An 18,827-nucleotide genomic window follows, 5' to 3' on the forward strand; every position below is an offset into this window, starting at 1 on the left:
TTCCTAGTCACTCCTACTCGGGGCAACATCTTCTCCACATCTACTCTGTCTAGGCCTCTCAGTATTCTGTAAGTTTCAGTGAGATTCCCTCCTCATCTTTCTGAACTCCACTGAGCACATACCCAGGGTCCTTAATTGCTCCTCATATAATAAACCCTTTGCCTCCACGATCATACTTGTAAACGTACTCTGGACCCCCTCCAAGGCCATCACACCCTTCTTTAGAAATGGGGCCCCAACCTACTCACTGTATTCCAAATGGGGTCTGACCAGCGCCTTATATAACCTCAGCAGTGCACCTCTGTCCTGCATTCTAGCCCTCTTAAAATGAATACTAACATTTCAGTTGCCTTCCTAACTGCTAACTGAACCTGCATGATAACCTTAAGAGAATCCTGAATTAGGATTATTCAGTTGAGGTCATTCTTTGTGCCCCATTGCTGCTTCTCCAGCTTCATTTTCCAGATGTCCAATGTACAGTCTTCCCTCTCTTTACCTTTCATAAATCTAAAAGAAATCTCTTACAGCATTTTTTTATGTAATGAACTATCTTACTGTCATATTTCTCCCTTCTTTTTTCCTTATGGCTTTTTTTGTTATCCTCTGCTAGTTTTTAAAGCCTTCCCAATTCTCCGGTTTCCCACTAATCTTCATCACATTGTATGATTTTTCTACTTCTTTTACGCTGTCTCTGACTTTCCTTGTCAGCCATGGTTGCCTCATCCTCTCCTTAGTATGCTTCTTCGTCCTTGGATGAATTTCTGTAGCTCCTCCCGAATTACCCCCAGAAACTCCTGCCATTGCTGCTGAACTGCCTTTCCAGCTCGGCTCCCCTTCCAATCAACTCTGTGCAGCTCCTCCCTCATGCCTTTGTAGTTACTTTTACTCTATTGTAATGCCATTGCATCCGATTCCAGCTTCTCCCTCTCAAACGCGGAGTGAATTCTATCATTATGGTCTTTGCCCCCGACAAGTTTCTTCACTTTAAGCTCCCTGATTCAGTCTGCTTCATTACTTATCGCCAGTTCTAGTATTTCCTGTTCCCTTGTGGGCTGTACTACAAGCTGCTGCAAAAAACCCATATCGTAACCATTCCACAAATTCCTTTTCTTAAGTTCTGCTACCAACTTGGTTTTCCTAGTCCATCCGCCTGTTGAAGTTCCCCCACAATTATTGTAATAGTGCCTTTCTTACATGCCTTTTCTATCTCCTGATTTATTTTCTTCCCACATGTGATTATTGCTAGGAGGCCTGTACACAACTCCCATCAGGATTTTTCTTCCTTTGAAGTTCCTTAACTCTACCCAAACAGATTCCATGTCTTCCAAGTCTGTATCACTTCTTGCGGTCAATTTAATTTAATTTCTTACCAACAAGGCATCCCCATCCCCTCTATCCATCTGCCTGTCCTTTCATTAGGACACGTATCCCCTGGATGTTTAGTTCCCAGCCTTGATGTCTTTGCAGCTACCTCTCTGTGATATCAACAACATCATACCTGCCAATTTCAATCTGTACTACAAGCTCATTAGCCTTGTTTTGTATACTGCATACATATAAGCACAACACCTTTAGTCCTGCATTCACTGTCCCTTGTTCATTGTTGTCCCCTCATCAGCTATGCCTGAAGTTAGATTCACGACCCTTTACTTACTCTCTGTCTTATTACTTGATCTGGAACTTTAATAACACCTGATGACCCTTTCACTCTCCAGCCTTCCCCCTTTAACTTTTTCACCTCATTTCCCATGCAAGTGAACCCCACCAGCTATTTCGTTTAAAGCCATATCCACAGCCCTAGTTGTGCAATTTTCTAGAACTCCAATCCCAGCATGATTCGGTTGGAGTCTGTCCCATTGGAACTGCTCCCTTCTTCCCCAGTACTGGTGCCAATGTCCCATGAATTTGAAACAAAAACAGAAATTGCTGGAAAAGCACAGCAGGTCTGGCAGCATCTGTGGAGAGAAATTAGAATTAACATTTTGGGTCCAGTGACCCTTCCTCAGAACGGAATGAATTTGAACCCGTTTCTCCCACACCAATCTTTGAGCCAAGCATTTACCTCCTGTTGACCCTGTTCTAATATTTTCACGGCTCAGGCAGTAATCCAGGGATCAATGCCTTTTTGGTTCTGCTTTTTGATTTAGTTCCTAACTGCTCATACACCCTCAATAGAACCTTTTTCGTCTTTCTACTTATATCATTAGTAACTATGTAGACCATAACAATTGGATCTTCCCCTGCCAACACCAAGTTTCTCTGCGGCCCAAATGAGATATCCTGAACCTGGGCACCAGGCAGGCAACACAGCTTTTTGGACTGTTGATCCTGGTCACAAAAAACAGTGTCTATTCCCCTGACTTTGCTATCCCTAATCACAACTTTATTTCTTGTTTTTGCTCCCTTTTGAATGCCTCCTCATACCACAATGCTGTGGTCAGTTTGTTCATCTTCCCTCCGATCCCTACACTCATCCACAATGGGAACAAGAATCTCAAACCTATTAGCTCAAGGGCTGGCGCTCCTTCAGTACTACCTCCTGGATCCCTCCACGTGCTTCACTTGTAGTCACCCCTTCCTGCCCCTGACCACTGACTGAATTCAATGTTGTTCATCTAATGGGTATGACTGCCTCCTGAAACACAGCATTCAAGTAACTCTTCCCTCCCTGATGTGTTGCAGCGTTCAAAGCCAGAGTTCCTCAAGCAACCAACACTTCCTACACGTTGTCACTACGAACCCCAATCGGGTCAACCATCTCCCACATCATGCAGCTCCAACACGTCGCTTGGCCAAGCATCTCTATTTTAGTTACTTGGTTCTTAATTTGATTTTTTTTAAAGTGTACAAGTCTTTTAGTTTGTAACCTGTAAATATTTACCCTATTTATGGTTAATCTGAAGGTAACCTATAATAGATAGTCAAATTAGTAGCTATCATCAACCAATGATTTTGTGGATTACATGCAATATCACTGTTTTGTTCTGAACCCCAGTGCTGTGCTTTAATTTATCCTGTTAAAAAAATTTCAAACTTTGTGCCAGAAGAAAGCAAGCAAAAAGCACCTTTCTGTTCTATACTAAATTCCCACATTGTCTTCCAATTCGCTGAACTGTATACTTGCTGGGACTGTGTCACACCCAGGATGTGATCAATCCTTTATGACTGTGCAAAGTTTACTGGTCAACAATTTTCACCACATGAATTTTAAACAATTTTTTCTGTTTTTGGATTAAGAATAATTTCAGGATGTGGTGAGTATGTTGCATGTAGTTTTCTTGTGTGAACAAAAATTAGGCCTTTTTATTTCGAAGACAGTTATGTGATTGTGGAACCAGAAGGTGCAAAAGTGCATTCCTGACATAATTAAGGCACAAAAGCTGATGTTTCGGGCCTAGACCCTTCATCAGAGAGGGGGATGGGGAGGGGGTTCTAGAATAAATAGGGAGAGAGGGGGAGGCGGACCGAAGATGGAGAGAAAAGAAGATAGGTGGAGAGGAGAGTATAGGTGGGGAGGTACGGAAGGGATAGGTCAGTCCAGGGAAGACAGACAGGTCAAGTAGGCGGGATGAGGTAGTAGGTAGGAAATGGAGGTGCGGCTTGAGGTGGGAGGAAGGGATGGGTGAGACGAAGAACAGGTTAGGGAAGCGGAGACAGGCTGGACTGGTTTTGGGATGCAGTGGGGGAAGGGGAGATTTCGAAGCTTGTGAAGTCCACATTGATACCATTAGGCTGCAGGGTTCCCAAGCGGAATATGAGTTGCTGTTCCTGCAACCTTTGGGTGGCATCATTGTGGCGCTGCAGGAAGCCCATGATGGACATGTCATCTGAGGAATGGGAGGGGGAGTTAAAATGGTTCGCGACTTGGAGGTGCAGTTGTTTGTTGCGAACCGAGCGGAGGTGTTCTGCAAAGCGGTCCCCAAGCCTCCGCTTGATTTCCCCAATGTAGAGGAAGCCACACCGGGTACAATGGATACAGTACTGCATCCCAAAACCAGCCCAGTTCTTCCCCTCCCCCCACCACATCCCAAAACCAGCCCAGCTCATCCCCTCCCTCCACTGCATCCCAAAACCAGCCCAGCCTGTCTCCGCTTCCCTAACCTGTTCTTCCTCTCACCCATCCCTTCCTCCCATCTCAGGCCGCACCTCCATTTCCTACCTACTACCTCATCCCGCCTCCTTGACCTGTCCGTCTTCCCTGGACTGACCTATCCCCTCTCTACCTCCCCACCTATATTTGCCTCTCCACCTATCTTCTTTTCTGTCCATCTTCGGTCTGCCTCCCCCTCTCTCCCTATTTATTCCAGAACCCCCTCCCCAAGCCCTTCTCTGATGAAGGGTCTAGGCCCGAAACATCAGCTTTTGTGCTCCTGAGATGCTGCTTGGCCTGCTGTGTTCATCCATTTTCATACTTTGTTATCTTGGATTCTCCAGCATCTGCAGTTCCCATTATCACATAATTAAGGCATTCGTGATTTTCTGTTTCACTTTCTATTGCAACACAGGTCTGATATTGGCATCTCCACTAACTGATCTTTATTTGCTTCACAATCTAGCACAGCTCCACAGGGCACAACTGTTACTCCAAATTTGCCAGTTGTGTTGTAATGATGCCAACAAACTTAAATTCCTCCTGGTCCTCTTGCTCATCCATTACGATGGATGGCTTATTTTCAGCTGAATTCAGGTTCAATACTGCCTCGTGGCACATTGTCTTAGGATCAATGGGAGCAATAGCATGGGGCATCTAAGAGTGGAACTGAAAACAGTGGTGGCAGTAATGTTGCACTGGCATTTACATATTTGTAGGGCAAAAATGACTTCCAGAGAGGGAGCAGGATTTTCCGAGATTATTCAGCAAGGCCCCTATCTCCTTGACCTAATACATGTTAAACATTTCAAGAGTCTTTGTGAAGGCTCTATTTGACTTCTTCCGGTATCCTAGCTGTCTGCCCTTCATTCCATATCACCAACATACCCACCAAAAACAAATATTCATCTCTTTTAGTGACTTTTTTTGTAACATACTTGTTGCATTCAAATAGCAGAAGTGATAGCAGTCATTGAATATGAGTTGATGAGTGCTGGAGTAAGGTGGTATGGAAATTCCTAGGCACCTTTGATTAATAACAATCAAATTAATATATGGAAGAAACATGGTTTATAGTACTCTGTATGAAAAGCTCCACCAAGGTATTACCTTAACAATCTCTTTTCACCTTTTATTCATCACTGATTAGTTTCTCAAAAGACATGGCTATGTTTGTCAGGTAATTTTGTAGTCTATCTTAGGTTCGTTTTATTCATTCATGGAATGTGGGCATTGTTGGCTCGGTCAGCATTTATCATACATCCCATTTTGCCCTTTAGAAGATCAGGGTGAACTTACTTCTTGAATCCTACAGTCCGTTGCTGTAGGTAGATCCACAATGCCAGTAGGTAGCAAGTTTTGGGATTTTGATCCAGAGGTACAGAAGGAATGATGATATTATTCCAAATTAGGTTGTGTGATCATCCAGGTTTGTGTTGACAAGTGACAACTAATGTTCATGCCCCATAAGTGCCAAACAAGCGGGGAGGCCCTCTCCAATAAGGGAGAACCTAATTATCACCCTTTGACATCAAATAGCATTGCCATCACTGAATTCCTACTATGAATGCCCTGGGGGTGATCATTGACCAGAAACTGAACTATATTAGCCTGATAAATAGTGTGGCTACAAGAGCAAGTCAATGGTTATGGATCCTGCAATAGGTAACTCACTGACCCCACAAAATCAGCCAGTCATCTACAAGGCACAGTTAGGAGTATGATGGAGTTCATCTCACTTGCCTGGATGCATGCAGCTCCAACAACACTCTAGAAGCTTGACGTCTAGCTAGTTTGATTGGCACCGCATTCATTAACATTCATGCCTTCCACCATGTATTCTCAGTAGCAGTCGTGTATACCATCCTCAAGAGGAGCTGCAAAATTGTTCCAAATCTTCTTAGACAACTCCTTCCAAATCTACAGTCATGACCATTTGGAGAACAGGGCAGCGGATACTTGGGAACACTATGACCTGCAAATTCCCCTTGAAACCATGCAATCTCCTGACTTGGAAATATAACATCACTCTTTCATTGTGGTTAGATGAAAATCCTGAAACTTTTCCTGTTAGCACTGTTCAAATCTGAGGTTGTTGAATTTCTCGCTGAGCTGGCTAGTTCTCGTTCAGACGTTTCATCACCATGCAAGGTGAAATCATCACTGGAGCCTCCGATGAAGCGGTGTTATTCTATCCGCTTGAAACTTATACTGTTTGGCCTGTATGGTTAGTAGTGTCATTTCTAGTTTTGATCTGTATGGGTTTGCAATATGGGGTCCAATTCTATGTGTTTGTTGTTTGCATTATGGGTGGAGAACCATGTCTGTAGGAATTCCCATGTGCGTCTATGTTTGGCTGTGCTACAGTGGTTACCTTGTCCCAGCTGAACTGATGGCCTTCATTGCGTGAGTGTACCAATATTAAGGAGAGTTCATTGTGCCATTTTGCTGCTAGTTGATGTTCATGTATTCTGGTGGCTTGTTTTCTTCCTGTTTGTCCAATGTAATGTTTGTGGCAGTCTATGCATGGTATTTTGTAAACCACATTGGTTCTGCATCTTGTGGAAATGCTGTCTTTAATCCTTGACTTTGTCATAGAGTGGCTGTGGGCTTGTGGGCCACCAGATTCCTAGTGGCCTTAAGAGGCTTGTTGTCAGTTCCAATATGTTCTTGATGTATGACAGTATGGCCATAATGTTAGGGTGTACTGTGTCCTCTTGTTGTTGCCTGTTTAGTAGGCATCTGTGGATGAAGTTGCGGGGATATCTTTCTATAGTGAGGGTTTTGTATAGGTGCTCTTCCTCTTTCCTGCGTAGTTCTGGTGTGTTTCAGGGGGTCCTGGCCTGTTTAATTCGTGTCCTAATGCTGCTTGCTTGTGGGTGTTGGGGTGGTTGCTGTGGAAGTTGAGGATTTGATCAGTATGAGTTGCTTTTCTGTTTACTGAGATTTGGAACTCCCCGTTGGTCATACATTCAACTTTAACATCTAGAAATGGAAGTTGATTGTTATTTTCTTCTTCCCTTGTGAATTTAATCCCTGCATATATGCTGTTGATGAGGTGGTGGGTCTCTTCTAATTTGTTGCATTTAATAATGACAAATGTGTTGACTACTTACCAGATCCATGGTTAGGTTGAATACGGGGAAGGGTGGTGTGTTCTAGTCTTTGCATGACTACTTCTGCAATGAGTCCTGTGATAGGTGACCCCATTGATGTACCGTTGATCTGTAAACATCAAATAGCAGCAAAAGGCACAACGAGCTGTCCTTTATATCGGTACATTCAGACAATGAAGGCCGTCAGTTCAACTGGGACAAGTTACCCATAGTAGGCCAATCCAAACATACACACGCATGGGGATTCCTAGAAGCACGGTTCTCCACTCGTAGTGCAATCAATAAACGCATAGAATTGGACTCCATACACAAACGCATACAGATCAAAACCAGAAATGACACTACTCACCATAACGGACCAAACAGTATAAATTCTAAGCGGACTAGAATAACACCATTTCATTGGAGGGTCCACTGATGATGTCACCTAGCATGGCGATGAAACATCTGAATGAGAACAGGCCAGTGTGATGAACAAGTCAACAACCTCCCCCACAACCCGAGCTACAGATCTTTGCCAAAGCTTTGAAATGTTCAAATCTCTACACTAGATTGACTGCAGTTCAAGAACACAGCTCCCAAAACCATCACCTCAAGGGCAAGAAGAAATGGCCTATAGATGCTGGCCTAGCCAGCAAAGCCCACATATTATGAAACAACAAAAAAAAGTGGATGGAAGACCATATGAATTTTTAGCAAAATACGCTTCTTGCGAGAAGTGTTTCACTAATTTGTTAGAAAAGATGAGTTCAAGAAATGTTCATTGACACAATAGGTTTTTATTTTTTTTTACATAGGAAATGTATAATGTAATCCAGGTGTAATATTAGGGTTAAATTTACAAAATTTTATTCCTGATACAGAACTTAGCAAGAAAGGAAAATATTAGGCATTTAGGCATGAAGTTCAGAAAGTACTGCAGGTTGTTTTCTTCGTTAAAATCCAGAGGGTCGGTGTAAGATGCTATGTGGAATAAAAGAAATCACGAAAATATACCTGGTATGCTATGCTGCTGGTTTATGACATTTACCTTCTGCCTTGCTGTTCTCATTCTTTGCTTGATTATATGAAAGCTTTTCTCTCATTCTAAGAAACTGAAATGTGTTGAGTGTTTGATCATGTTGCGAGGAGAGGATGAAAATTTTGCAGTTAATAGGGTTCAATTTTCCCGGTGTGTTTCCGAACGGTTCCTATTTTCCAGACACATGAAATAAGGGTAGAAAGTTATCTTAGTTCTCTATCTCTGATATTTCTCAGTCATATACCAACCAAACATCTACAATGGCAAATTAGGCTGAATTTTCCTCTTGCCCTGCTTCAAGAGCACCAAAATCACCTAAAGAAACTGATACCTTTCTCAGATATTCTGATCTTTAGACCTTATTACCTTGCTCAGAAGAACAAAAATTGTAAAACAGGCGAACGAAACATTCTGGTCCGGCTCAGCTTGTACTTTTCAAAATGAAGGTCTGGTATGAACAGTACCCTTACTTCCAAGTAGACCTTGGAAATCCTTTAAATGAAAACCTCAAGGTCAACTGTTTTTCAGAAAAAGGATATTTTCAGTTTTTGTACACTTAGCCTTCCCTCCAGTAGGTCTGTTCAAGTCCTTTGGAGATAAAAAAAAATTCACTTGGCCTAAATGGACCCAAAAATGATTTTTTTTTCAAAGGGCTCAAACCCATTGTGTCTGCAGGTCCATTCAGGTCTACTTACAAACAGATCTTTGGTTTTTAGGTCATTTTGGTTTTCAGATGTGCGGGTGCAAGATACCAGACTTTTATTACTATTTCTTTCCTCTGGATGACTAGTGTATGTGAGAAAGGGCAAGCAATGAAGATATAAGAAGTCCAGAAGGGTAATGATTCACTTCTTCAAGCCTCCTTTCCAAAGGAATTCAACAGTTCAGCAGCCAGGCTCAGAGCTGCATTTGTGGGCTGCATATCAGACATCTATGCCCAAGTCAGTGGTGCGTACTACTGCCTAGGAGAACTCTTCACTGGAGTGCTGTTTTGTAAAATTTATCCCATTAACCCTGTACATAAAGGATCTGTGCCACCTTGTGGGGATTATTAAGTAAACTTTTTGTGTCTGAGAATTACCGTTGAGCAAATTAGCAAGGATAAATATGAAAGGTATATGTCAAATGTGAATACTAAGCCCATAAATACTGCAGATATAACACAATGTGGAGCTGCGGGAACACAGCGGGCCAGGCAGCATCAGAGGGCAGGAAAGTTGACGTTTCAGGTCAGGACCCTTCTTCAGAAAAAGGGCCCCGACCCTAAACGTCAACTTTCCTGCTCCTCTGATGCTGCCTGTCCTGCTGTGTTCCTCCAGGTCCACATTGAGTTATCTCTAACTCCAGTATCTGCAGTTGTTACGACCTCCATAAATACTGCAGATGTGAGTGAGCCTTCAGGCAACATGGCAATTTTTTTGGAAAGCCGCAAGGCTCCTACCTAATCTATTTTAATAGATCTAGCAAGTATAACAATTTTAAAAATTGGATATTGGACACATTTTATTTTGTGATAGTTTATCACTGTTTTCAATTAGACTTGCAGAGATAAATTTCTTGAATTTATGTTTCCAGTGCTGAGCACATAACACGAACTTGGGAACTTCCGGAAAATCCTGTAATGTATGCAGAGTTCTTTTATTTAAGATATCTGATACGCACTGCCAGCTTTTGTAGTTTGGCGCTAGCTCTGCGAATTTGACATCTACCCTATTTTCTGTAACTGCGTGATACAGGTGGTGAGAATATCGTCTATTATGAATTACACGGGCATTTACTAACTGTATTCCATCATGATGTGCAATATTGTATTATAAAACATTCAGACTAAGGAGTGTCCTGACCAAGAAAAAGCCACCCAATATGTTGCTTGCTTCATTTATATTCTATGTATAATTATTTGATCACAAACTTCATCTCCTCTCTACTTTATGTTGATCATTACTTAAGAAACATTAAGCCCTTCTGATATTTCTCCCTTCTGAAAAGCTACCAACTATCCACTTTAGGTGTCTGATCTATAAGGAGGGACTATCTTTTGGAAGGGAGTTTCCTCACTCCCCTTCCTCCACCCTGACTTCAAATGAATTATAGGAATCGTGAAGCAAGTGAAAAACTGTCATACTTAATTCCACAACTATTGTACATGTTAATATTTATACAGTATTTTCTATATAAATCCTGCTTTTGCTTTGATTAGAATCACTTTTTCAAGTTAACAAGGTAACAACATTTGTGTTGGACAATGAAACTGTTTGTATTTAGACCATCCAGCACTTACAAAACAGTATCGCAGCTAGGTGCAGAGTAAAACTCTTTGTGCTTTTCTGCAGCAGCCTATTTCAGTCCTAGCCTCAGGGAGAATCTTCACTCCGCCAATACTGACATTTTTTTATGCTATTGCTTGCACACGAGTCGCCCTGTGGCCTCTCTATGTGAGACTGTCAACTAACACCAAGTTAGGAGCACTTATGCCGTCAGTGGAAACTGAATTGAGACTAAGAGACTCATTTCACGTGGCACCTTCACTGTAGAAGACCAATAAACTTCCATCCTATTTTGGATTTGAAATCAGATCCCAAAACGAAAAGTCAATTCAATTTCTTTCTCAATTCCATGAAAGTTTCATTCATGGGGCTCTTGAGTTCCAATCTGTCATTAAGATGTGATTTATGTGAGAAAAAAGTTGAATAATTAAATTTAATGTTTGCACAAAAAGACAATTTGAGGATTTTATAAATCATTCTTTGATTCTTAGTGTTCAGTGTAACTTCTGCATTTTGAAAATTGCTATCTTAAAGATGTTGGAATTCAAATAACTGTGGTTATACTACACTGTAGAGTATAATTGCATTTGCCATCTCAAATTAAATATTATTTACCATGACCCCAATGTATTAGAGATATATTTCAGTGAATTAAAATTACAGCTGAATGTCTGCTCAGCAATGAGCTCACACAAGAACAGTAAGGTTCATATTGCTTGTTTATGGCTGAGTGCACACAAGAAGTTTCTGTCTGGAAATAAACAGAAAGAAGTTTCTGCTTCTCTGATAACCATTGCAGTGTGTTCTAATTTTGCACTTCAACTAGCTGAAAAAGCAATTTAAGAATATCACAACCATAAAGAGCAAGTGATTCTGTTAACTTGAGAAAGCAATGGTCTATCATTAACATTGTTTCTTTTTGAAGACATTTTTTCGTTATTTTGAACCCACCATTTATGATTCAGTAAAGTAGATATTAAATGCCATCTAAATCAATGTGGTCACTTTTTATGATTCCTAAGCATTTTTTTGGTAATCAGCTGAAATGTGACCAATGTTTTCTAAACTGTTATTCAATGTTAATGTTATTTCTTGGGCAATATTCAGTGTTATTAGAATGTGTTCATAAACCTTAGCTTATTCACATTTAGGCTTATACGCATTGATTTTTATGAAACATGTTAAAGACACTGCCGGTTGCTGTAGCTGTTCTATTTCCTTTTTACGAGTCTGTTCAAATAGACCATTGTGAAGAGTAAATAAATTACGCACTGCTTTGTTGGCTTTTTGCAGCAGCAGGCATAGTTCCAAGCAGCTGCTTTATTATAGATGCAGACCCAGCTGAACACAAAATAGGCAGCAGGCCGCACACTTCAAGGTCAAAGGTTTACAAACTGATGGCCTCATGCATCATTGAAAAGTTTTGTTAGCTACACACCTACATGCCTTCTGTATAAGTTTTGCTTGCCTGTCAGCGGCTCAGGCTCGACAGCTGAAATTCTTGGGGGGAAGCAAAGATAAAGAAAGAATAATCATGACTAAAAAAAAGTTTGTGTGTTTTGTTCCAAACCTGCATGTTTTCTTGTGATAGTTATTGCTATTGGAAACAACGGCACTTAATGTGGAATTTGATCGCAGACCCTGGCTCATTTTTAGTGCAATATGGTATTTGATACCAGGGTGAGAGATCATTCTATAGCACTATGTTGTGTACAATTTAAATCTGTTCTTCTGAGTTAAGCATTCAGATTAATAACAAAATGAATGTTTTAATTTAAAGAACTGCTCCTTTAATATCTAAATAAATTTTGCATAGAAATTTTCTGAAATATTTTGCAACATTACAGTGGGAAAACAATTTTGCACACTTGAGACTGACATGAAGGTTTACAAACATTTATTGTACTGTGATATTCTTTCTGTTTAAAAATAGTAGTGAACTTAAAATCCTGGTAATTACTGTAAGTGATGCCAATGCACAAACATTTAATATTTATTTCATGTCATTGCTATTTTAACTGTGCAGTAATTCATTTAAAACAAATAGATTATCCCAACTTTTAAAATAGCACAGAGTGAAATTCAATATGAGCATGTTAAGCATTTAAAGAATAATATCACCCACAAGGGGTAATCTTACAAATCTGAGCACTGGCAGGAAGTCTCATCTGATGGCAGCATAGACTCATAAAGTTACGCCTACAGTGTCAAGCAAAATAGTGAAGCAAATCATCTGTTGATAAAATGTAATTAGTTGTGAATGGACTTATAACAAAATCATTGGTTACAGTGCCAGCTGCAGTGAACTTCATCTAATTTTTATCACCTGCAAAAAATGTTTCTCATTTAATGTAGCAACTAAGACTATTACAGTAAAGCCAGGGGATTTAATTAGGCAGCTAATCCACAATTTTAAGCAAGAAAATGAATCAGGCTGAACCTAACTGTAATTCTCAGTAATTTGGCTATCTTCACATTATTGTTCTCACTTTCTCAAAACTAGTTGCTACAAGCTCTTGGTTTCAATGGAACGAATAAACCAGGAGGTTAAATGAACAAACTTATTATGATGTAAGGAAAAAAAAAATCCATGAATTGAATTGTAAACAATACTAGTGGCAGGTGCTGTTCTGAATTTGTTCCAGATGGAACTATTTGTTTTGTTGCTAAGTTTTTGTAACTTCTTTGTGTAAGTTAGGACTTTATTGTGAAGCTAAATGAAGGCTCCCCCAGGCAAAGTTTGCTGCAACAGGTGTTTTCCAAGACCATTTACACCTAGTACTTTGAAGTGATTGGTGAAGGACAGCAGTGCCCTGCAGAACAGGATGAAGAGAAAAAGTAGAAGAATTTGAGTATTTCAAGAAACTGTTTACAGTGTCATCTCAATGTTTTAGAGTAAATCAGGGGAGACAAGGTACCTTTTAAAAGCATTGTACCTACTTAGAACTTCTGTTGACTGCCATGTAATCTTAAACCATGTTTTCACCTCCTTGTTAATAAAATGTGTTGCAAGAAGTTATATACTTTGCAGCAAAATTTGACTAAACCTGTTTTGCAGTAAGGGGTCTCAATTCAAGATTTGTTCACAACCTGTTCCCCTTAAGAAAGACAGCATGCAGGTTTTCTGCTAACTCCTCATTTCACTGCAACCTGCCATGTCCTCGCTGCTGTCTGGCTGCAGGCTTAATCAGTTACAGCTAACCTCCAGCTCTTAAAGGCAAATTGCACTGAAAATTGCACTGGTACAAAGGTGGAAGATGCTGACTGTTAGTGCCCCAATTGAAGACAAGTCAAATTGAATGCCCAGTCAGAGAGAGGGCTACGCAATTCACAGATGCAGTACTGAATAAAGAAACCATATTTCCGTCAGGGCCAGGAAATGCCCTCTGAACATTGGTTGTCAAGGGAGATCAATGCAAGGAGTCAGCTGCCGTTGACTTGGCAGCAGAGACAGAAGAGGTTAAATGGCCTCATTTAGGTGGTCAAGGTCGGTGAGTGCGTCCTCACGTGAAATACATATCCACTACATCACCAGCCTCTCTGCCTGCTCGACATACATCCTCACCCATCACCAGTCTGAGGTGTTCAGAACCCATGTCTAACATTCAGATTTTCCACCACATCCTCATACATCTTTCAATGAAGCCTGCTTCACATTCCCCCTTTCATTTCCTGCACATAACTCCAGCTATTCAGTGAGTCACATCACCCAACCACATTACAATAAATTAAGTGGCATACTCCCCCTGTTTTTTAAGAATAATAAATTGCAGTAGAGCACCAAAGAACTGGATGGGGTCCAGGCATGTCTTCAACCTCTGTGCCTGACGGAGAGGATTGTGGCCCAAATTTCCAGGACTATTGTACAGAGCTCCTAGCATCCTGCATCATGGAGAATTTGCAGGATGCTGAAATGCTCCTGTCTTATTCTTTTCAAGACTTACAGCTCACTGTCACCTATAAAGTGAAGATGTTGTGACTGTTTGCCCTACCCTCCATCGTTCATCCGCCTCAACATCACCCCCTTTCCAATTGTTTACTTGCAGAAAGGCAGGAGCTGCCACTAGGCCAGCCGCAGCAAGTGTGAACATTGCATGTACCTTAGAGATTATGCAATCTCATGTGGATATTTTGATTAATACAAGAAAAGTTGCTTATCTTTAAAGTCAAATGTGCTGTGACTGAATATTTAATCTGACTTAAGAGTTTGTGGGCCAGCTGACCAGAATGAACAAACCTGCGACCACTATTCAAGTTTGAAACCAGAGTTGGTCAGGCCCATAATTTTGTGCTGTCAGCCACATTGCCAGTTTGCTGTCACAATCCAGTAAATAATCACAAACTATTTTTGGAGAGGCCATGTTCGGGTCAGACTGTTGTGCAATTGGAAGGCAGTTAGAGACAATTATAGTGCTTATTAGATCCTAACATCAGCTCTGATGACCGCCAGAAAATCAGGGTAGATGTTTCCCATCAGTAAATATGAGAGTCATTAATAATCTGGCAGAGAACCCCACCCACACCAGTCACTAACTTCTGTGACATAGCTGCAGTCATTGGCCGTCCTGTGTTGGGGTTGCCTCTCTGTATTCAAGGCCAGGCCAAGGTGGTCATTCTAAGTTTAAAACAACTGACCACTTTTTCAGTGGATACTTCTACGTTAAAGCCATTTCACACACTTTAAGCAACTCCCATCTTGGCCTGTGGCGCAGCCTCCATGTCAGTTTTGGATAGCCTCCTATTGGCTTTCCAGCCTTGGCTGCCCACCCAGTATGGCCATGCTGTGCTCTGTCGTTAGTTGATGCAGGCCATTTAACAATCCATTCAGTTATGTCTGGAAAATTATATCTAAAAACTGGTCTCAAGATAAGGCTCATGACCCCAAACTGAAAATCCAGTCCCTGGTATCTGCAGAATCTCTGTTTTCATTGTGGCAGAATCATCCCCATTTGTCTGGATCCATTCATGTACTTGCTTATTCCAACATGCATTGTCATAAAAGTGATGGTTACATATAGAAAACCACAAGGATTGACTATTGATCATTAAACAAGGAAAATAATAGTCAACCTCATCCTTGAGCATGGTTTTGATGAAGATTGACTCTTTTTCTTAACTGCCTTCTGATTGATTGATTTATTGTCACATCATTGGATCCGGACAATGTGAAAACAGGCCATTCGGCCCAGCAAGTCTGCACTGACCCTCAAAGCGTCCCACCCGCCTATAACCTACCTAATCTATACCTGAACACTACGGGCAATTTAGCATGACCAATCCACCTAGCATGCACACCTTTGGACTGTGGGAGGAAACCGGAGCTTTCTCCAAGAAACCGGAGGAAACCCACACAAACACAGGGAGAATGTGCAAAGACAGTCCGCTGCGGGTAGAATCAGACCCATGTCCCTGGTACTGTGAGGCAGCAGTGCTAGCCACTGAGCCACTGTGCCACCCTAAACCAAAACCAGCAATCAGGGCTTGTCCAGGAATTGAACCCAGGTCCTCTCGCACATTCGCGATCTACAATCCCCAAAGCAAGAATCATGCCCTTAGACCAATGAGCCGTTACCGAAATACAGTGAAAAGCTTTGTTTACAAGCAGTACAGGCAGATCACAGCAAGCAAAAGGGTGTACAGAACAAAAAGCCTTAGAGGCATACAGGTTACATTATTCATTGCTAGAGTCCGTTCAAAGTCTGATAACGGCCAGAAAGAAACTGTTCCTGAACCTGCTGGTGTATGTATTCAGGCTTCTGTATCTTCTACCTGATGGAAGAATGTTGTAAGAGGTCAAGGGTATCATCAGGGTGCAATAGGTATTTGAATGTTGGCTGTCTTTCCATGGCAGCAAGCCATGTAAATAGAGTCCATGGCCGGAATGTTGGCTTCTGGGATGGTCTGGGCTGTGCACACCACCTTGTGTAGTTTCTTATAGTCCTAGGAAGAGCAGTTGCCATACCTGGCCGTTATTCACTCGGACAATGGTTTCAATTGAGCATCTGCAGAAGTCGGTGATGGACCTTATGGACATGCCAAATTTCCTGAGGAAGAAGAGACATTGTTGTGCTTTCTTGACTGTCGCATCTACGTGGGAGGTCTAGGACAGGTCATCGGTTATTGTCACTCCGAGGAACATGATGCTGTTCATTCTCTCAACCTCAATTCCATTGACGTAGATGGGGTGTGTTGTCTTCCTTTTTTCTGAAGTCGATGATCAGCTCTTTGATCTTGCCAACATTGACAGACAGTTAATTTTCATTGCACCATGTCACTAAGCCCTCTATCTCACTTCTGTATTTTGACTCGTTGTTAGATATCCATCCCAATTTGATGGCATCTTCAGTGAGCTTGTAGATGGTGCTCGTTCAGAATTTGGTAAATTCAGAGGTGTATAGGGAGTACAGTAAAGGGCTGAGTGCCGATCCTTGGAGGACTCCAGTGTTGAGTGTTATTGTGAAGGAGGTACAGTTATCTTGCAGTCTGTGGGACAGAAAACTGAGGATCTAGTTGCCGAAGGTGGTGCCGAGACCAAGGTTACACAGCTTTGAGATTAGTCTGGAGGGGATAATGGTGTTGAAGGCAGAGCTGTAGTCAATGAACAGGAGGCTGACATAGGTGTTTTTGTTGTCCAGATGTTTCAGGTATGAGTGCAGGGTTAGGTATGTGGCACCCTCTGTGGACCTGTTATGTTGGTAGACAAACTGTGGGGGATCGAAGCAGGGTGGGAGACTGGAGTTGATGTGGGCCATGATCAGTCTCTCAAAGCACTTCATGATTATTGAAGTCAGAGTTATTGGGCGGTAGTCATTAAGGAATACTACATGCGTTTTCTTGGGTATTGGGATAATGGTGGCCCACTTGAAGCAGGTGGGGAGTTTGGCTTGTCGGAGGGAGAGGTTGAACATGTCGGTTCTGTGGAAGTCCTTACCAAAGTAAGATTTTGTTTGGCTTTAAACGTGTACTATTGTGTTGTTTAACAAATGCAATTTAAAATGTGTGAATTAGAAAATGCTTTGAAAGACCGTATTCACTGTCTGCCAAGTCAAACGTAAAAATATTAAAGCTGGCCCAGTGTGATATTCAACTTTCTTAACTACTCTGTCAAAGTGAATGATGCTCTAAAGCAGCACTGTTTCTTGCAGAGAATGTTTTGGGGCAGAACTGATATGAGATTGATTGGCAAAGCCAACATCTCTTTCCAGAACCGCAGGCTTGATTTCTCAAATTAAGCCACAAGGAAATTTCATAGCATTCCAAAAGAAAGGGTGTTCAGCACAAGAAGGCATGACATAAAAGATTTTATTGCAAGAAAGAGTGCAGTAATGTATCTTATATTAACCTTATGACATTTTTTTTGTTACAGAAATATTCTTTCCTTTGCTATTTTACCATGTCACAAAGCCATACCAAGTGTTTAATTTAGATTGCTACACAATCTGTTCAGAATAAAGCAGCGCTGTAAACATTTTAGACCTGTAATGCTACCTAGTTATTTAAATATCCAGTTATTCATTTGATGCTATCGTCTGAAGTTGGGATCCTGGACATTTCTTAATTTTCAGTGAACATATTTATCAAGAATAGATCTTGTTCTTTGGTCAAGTTTCAAACCTCAATGTTTTCACACATGACTGTGATAATCCCATGCTTGCTCCTGAGGATGCAGTTCACCTTCCCATAGTCTTTGTGTGATGGCTGGTGTGCTTTTATTATATACCAGAGAAGTTCCAAATCAATTCTAAAAGTTACTAGTTTTGCACAGACCAAGCTCTTGTACCATCCAAATGTATCTTGACTTGTTTGCTGACTTTCCTTAACTTGTCAGTAAAGGAATGACAGAACAACTTGTTGACTAACGCCAAACAGAACAATGCAAAACCTTGTTTCATGACTATCAAGCAAACTTCCAAAATGGAGAAGTGAAAACACTATGTCGTTAGGATCACTGACTTACTACTGAATTAATGACAATTTTGAATTTTTGGCGATGTTATATCCTGATAGCCAGAGCTCTAAACTGAAACATGATTAAGATGTCCTTTAGACTTTGATATCATTTTGTCCCTTCCTGCCACTTCCTGCACATCAATCATGACCTTTGCAAATACAATAATGTCATGAAGTTGTATTATATGGACTATGAATCTTCAATTCCATTGATTGATTTTATATCTGGAATTCTGCATGAAAGAAAATGCATTTAATTAAAAATGACCCTGTATTTTAAAATGACTAAAAGCTGTCTGGAAACTGGCTAGGGACCACAAAATTATAAAATGAATGCCTAAACAATACTTGTAAGGAATGGATTTGTATTAGGATAGTTTAAT

General features: G+C 41.1%; 1 protein-coding gene across 1 annotated transcript in view; it reads left to right on the plus strand.

Annotated features, from left to right (window-relative positions):
• The window catches only part of LOC125461456 (myelin transcription factor 1-like), a 149,924-nt gene that overhangs the window by 33,371 nt on the left and 97,726 nt on the right, over positions 1-18,827 (plus strand). The window lies entirely within an intron of this gene.

The sequence above is a fragment of the Stegostoma tigrinum genome, chromosome 19, assembly GCF_030684315.1.
Source record: "Stegostoma tigrinum isolate sSteTig4 chromosome 19, sSteTig4.hap1, whole genome shotgun sequence".
Lineage (NCBI taxonomy): Eukaryota > Metazoa > Chordata > Chondrichthyes > Orectolobiformes > Stegostomatidae > Stegostoma > Stegostoma tigrinum.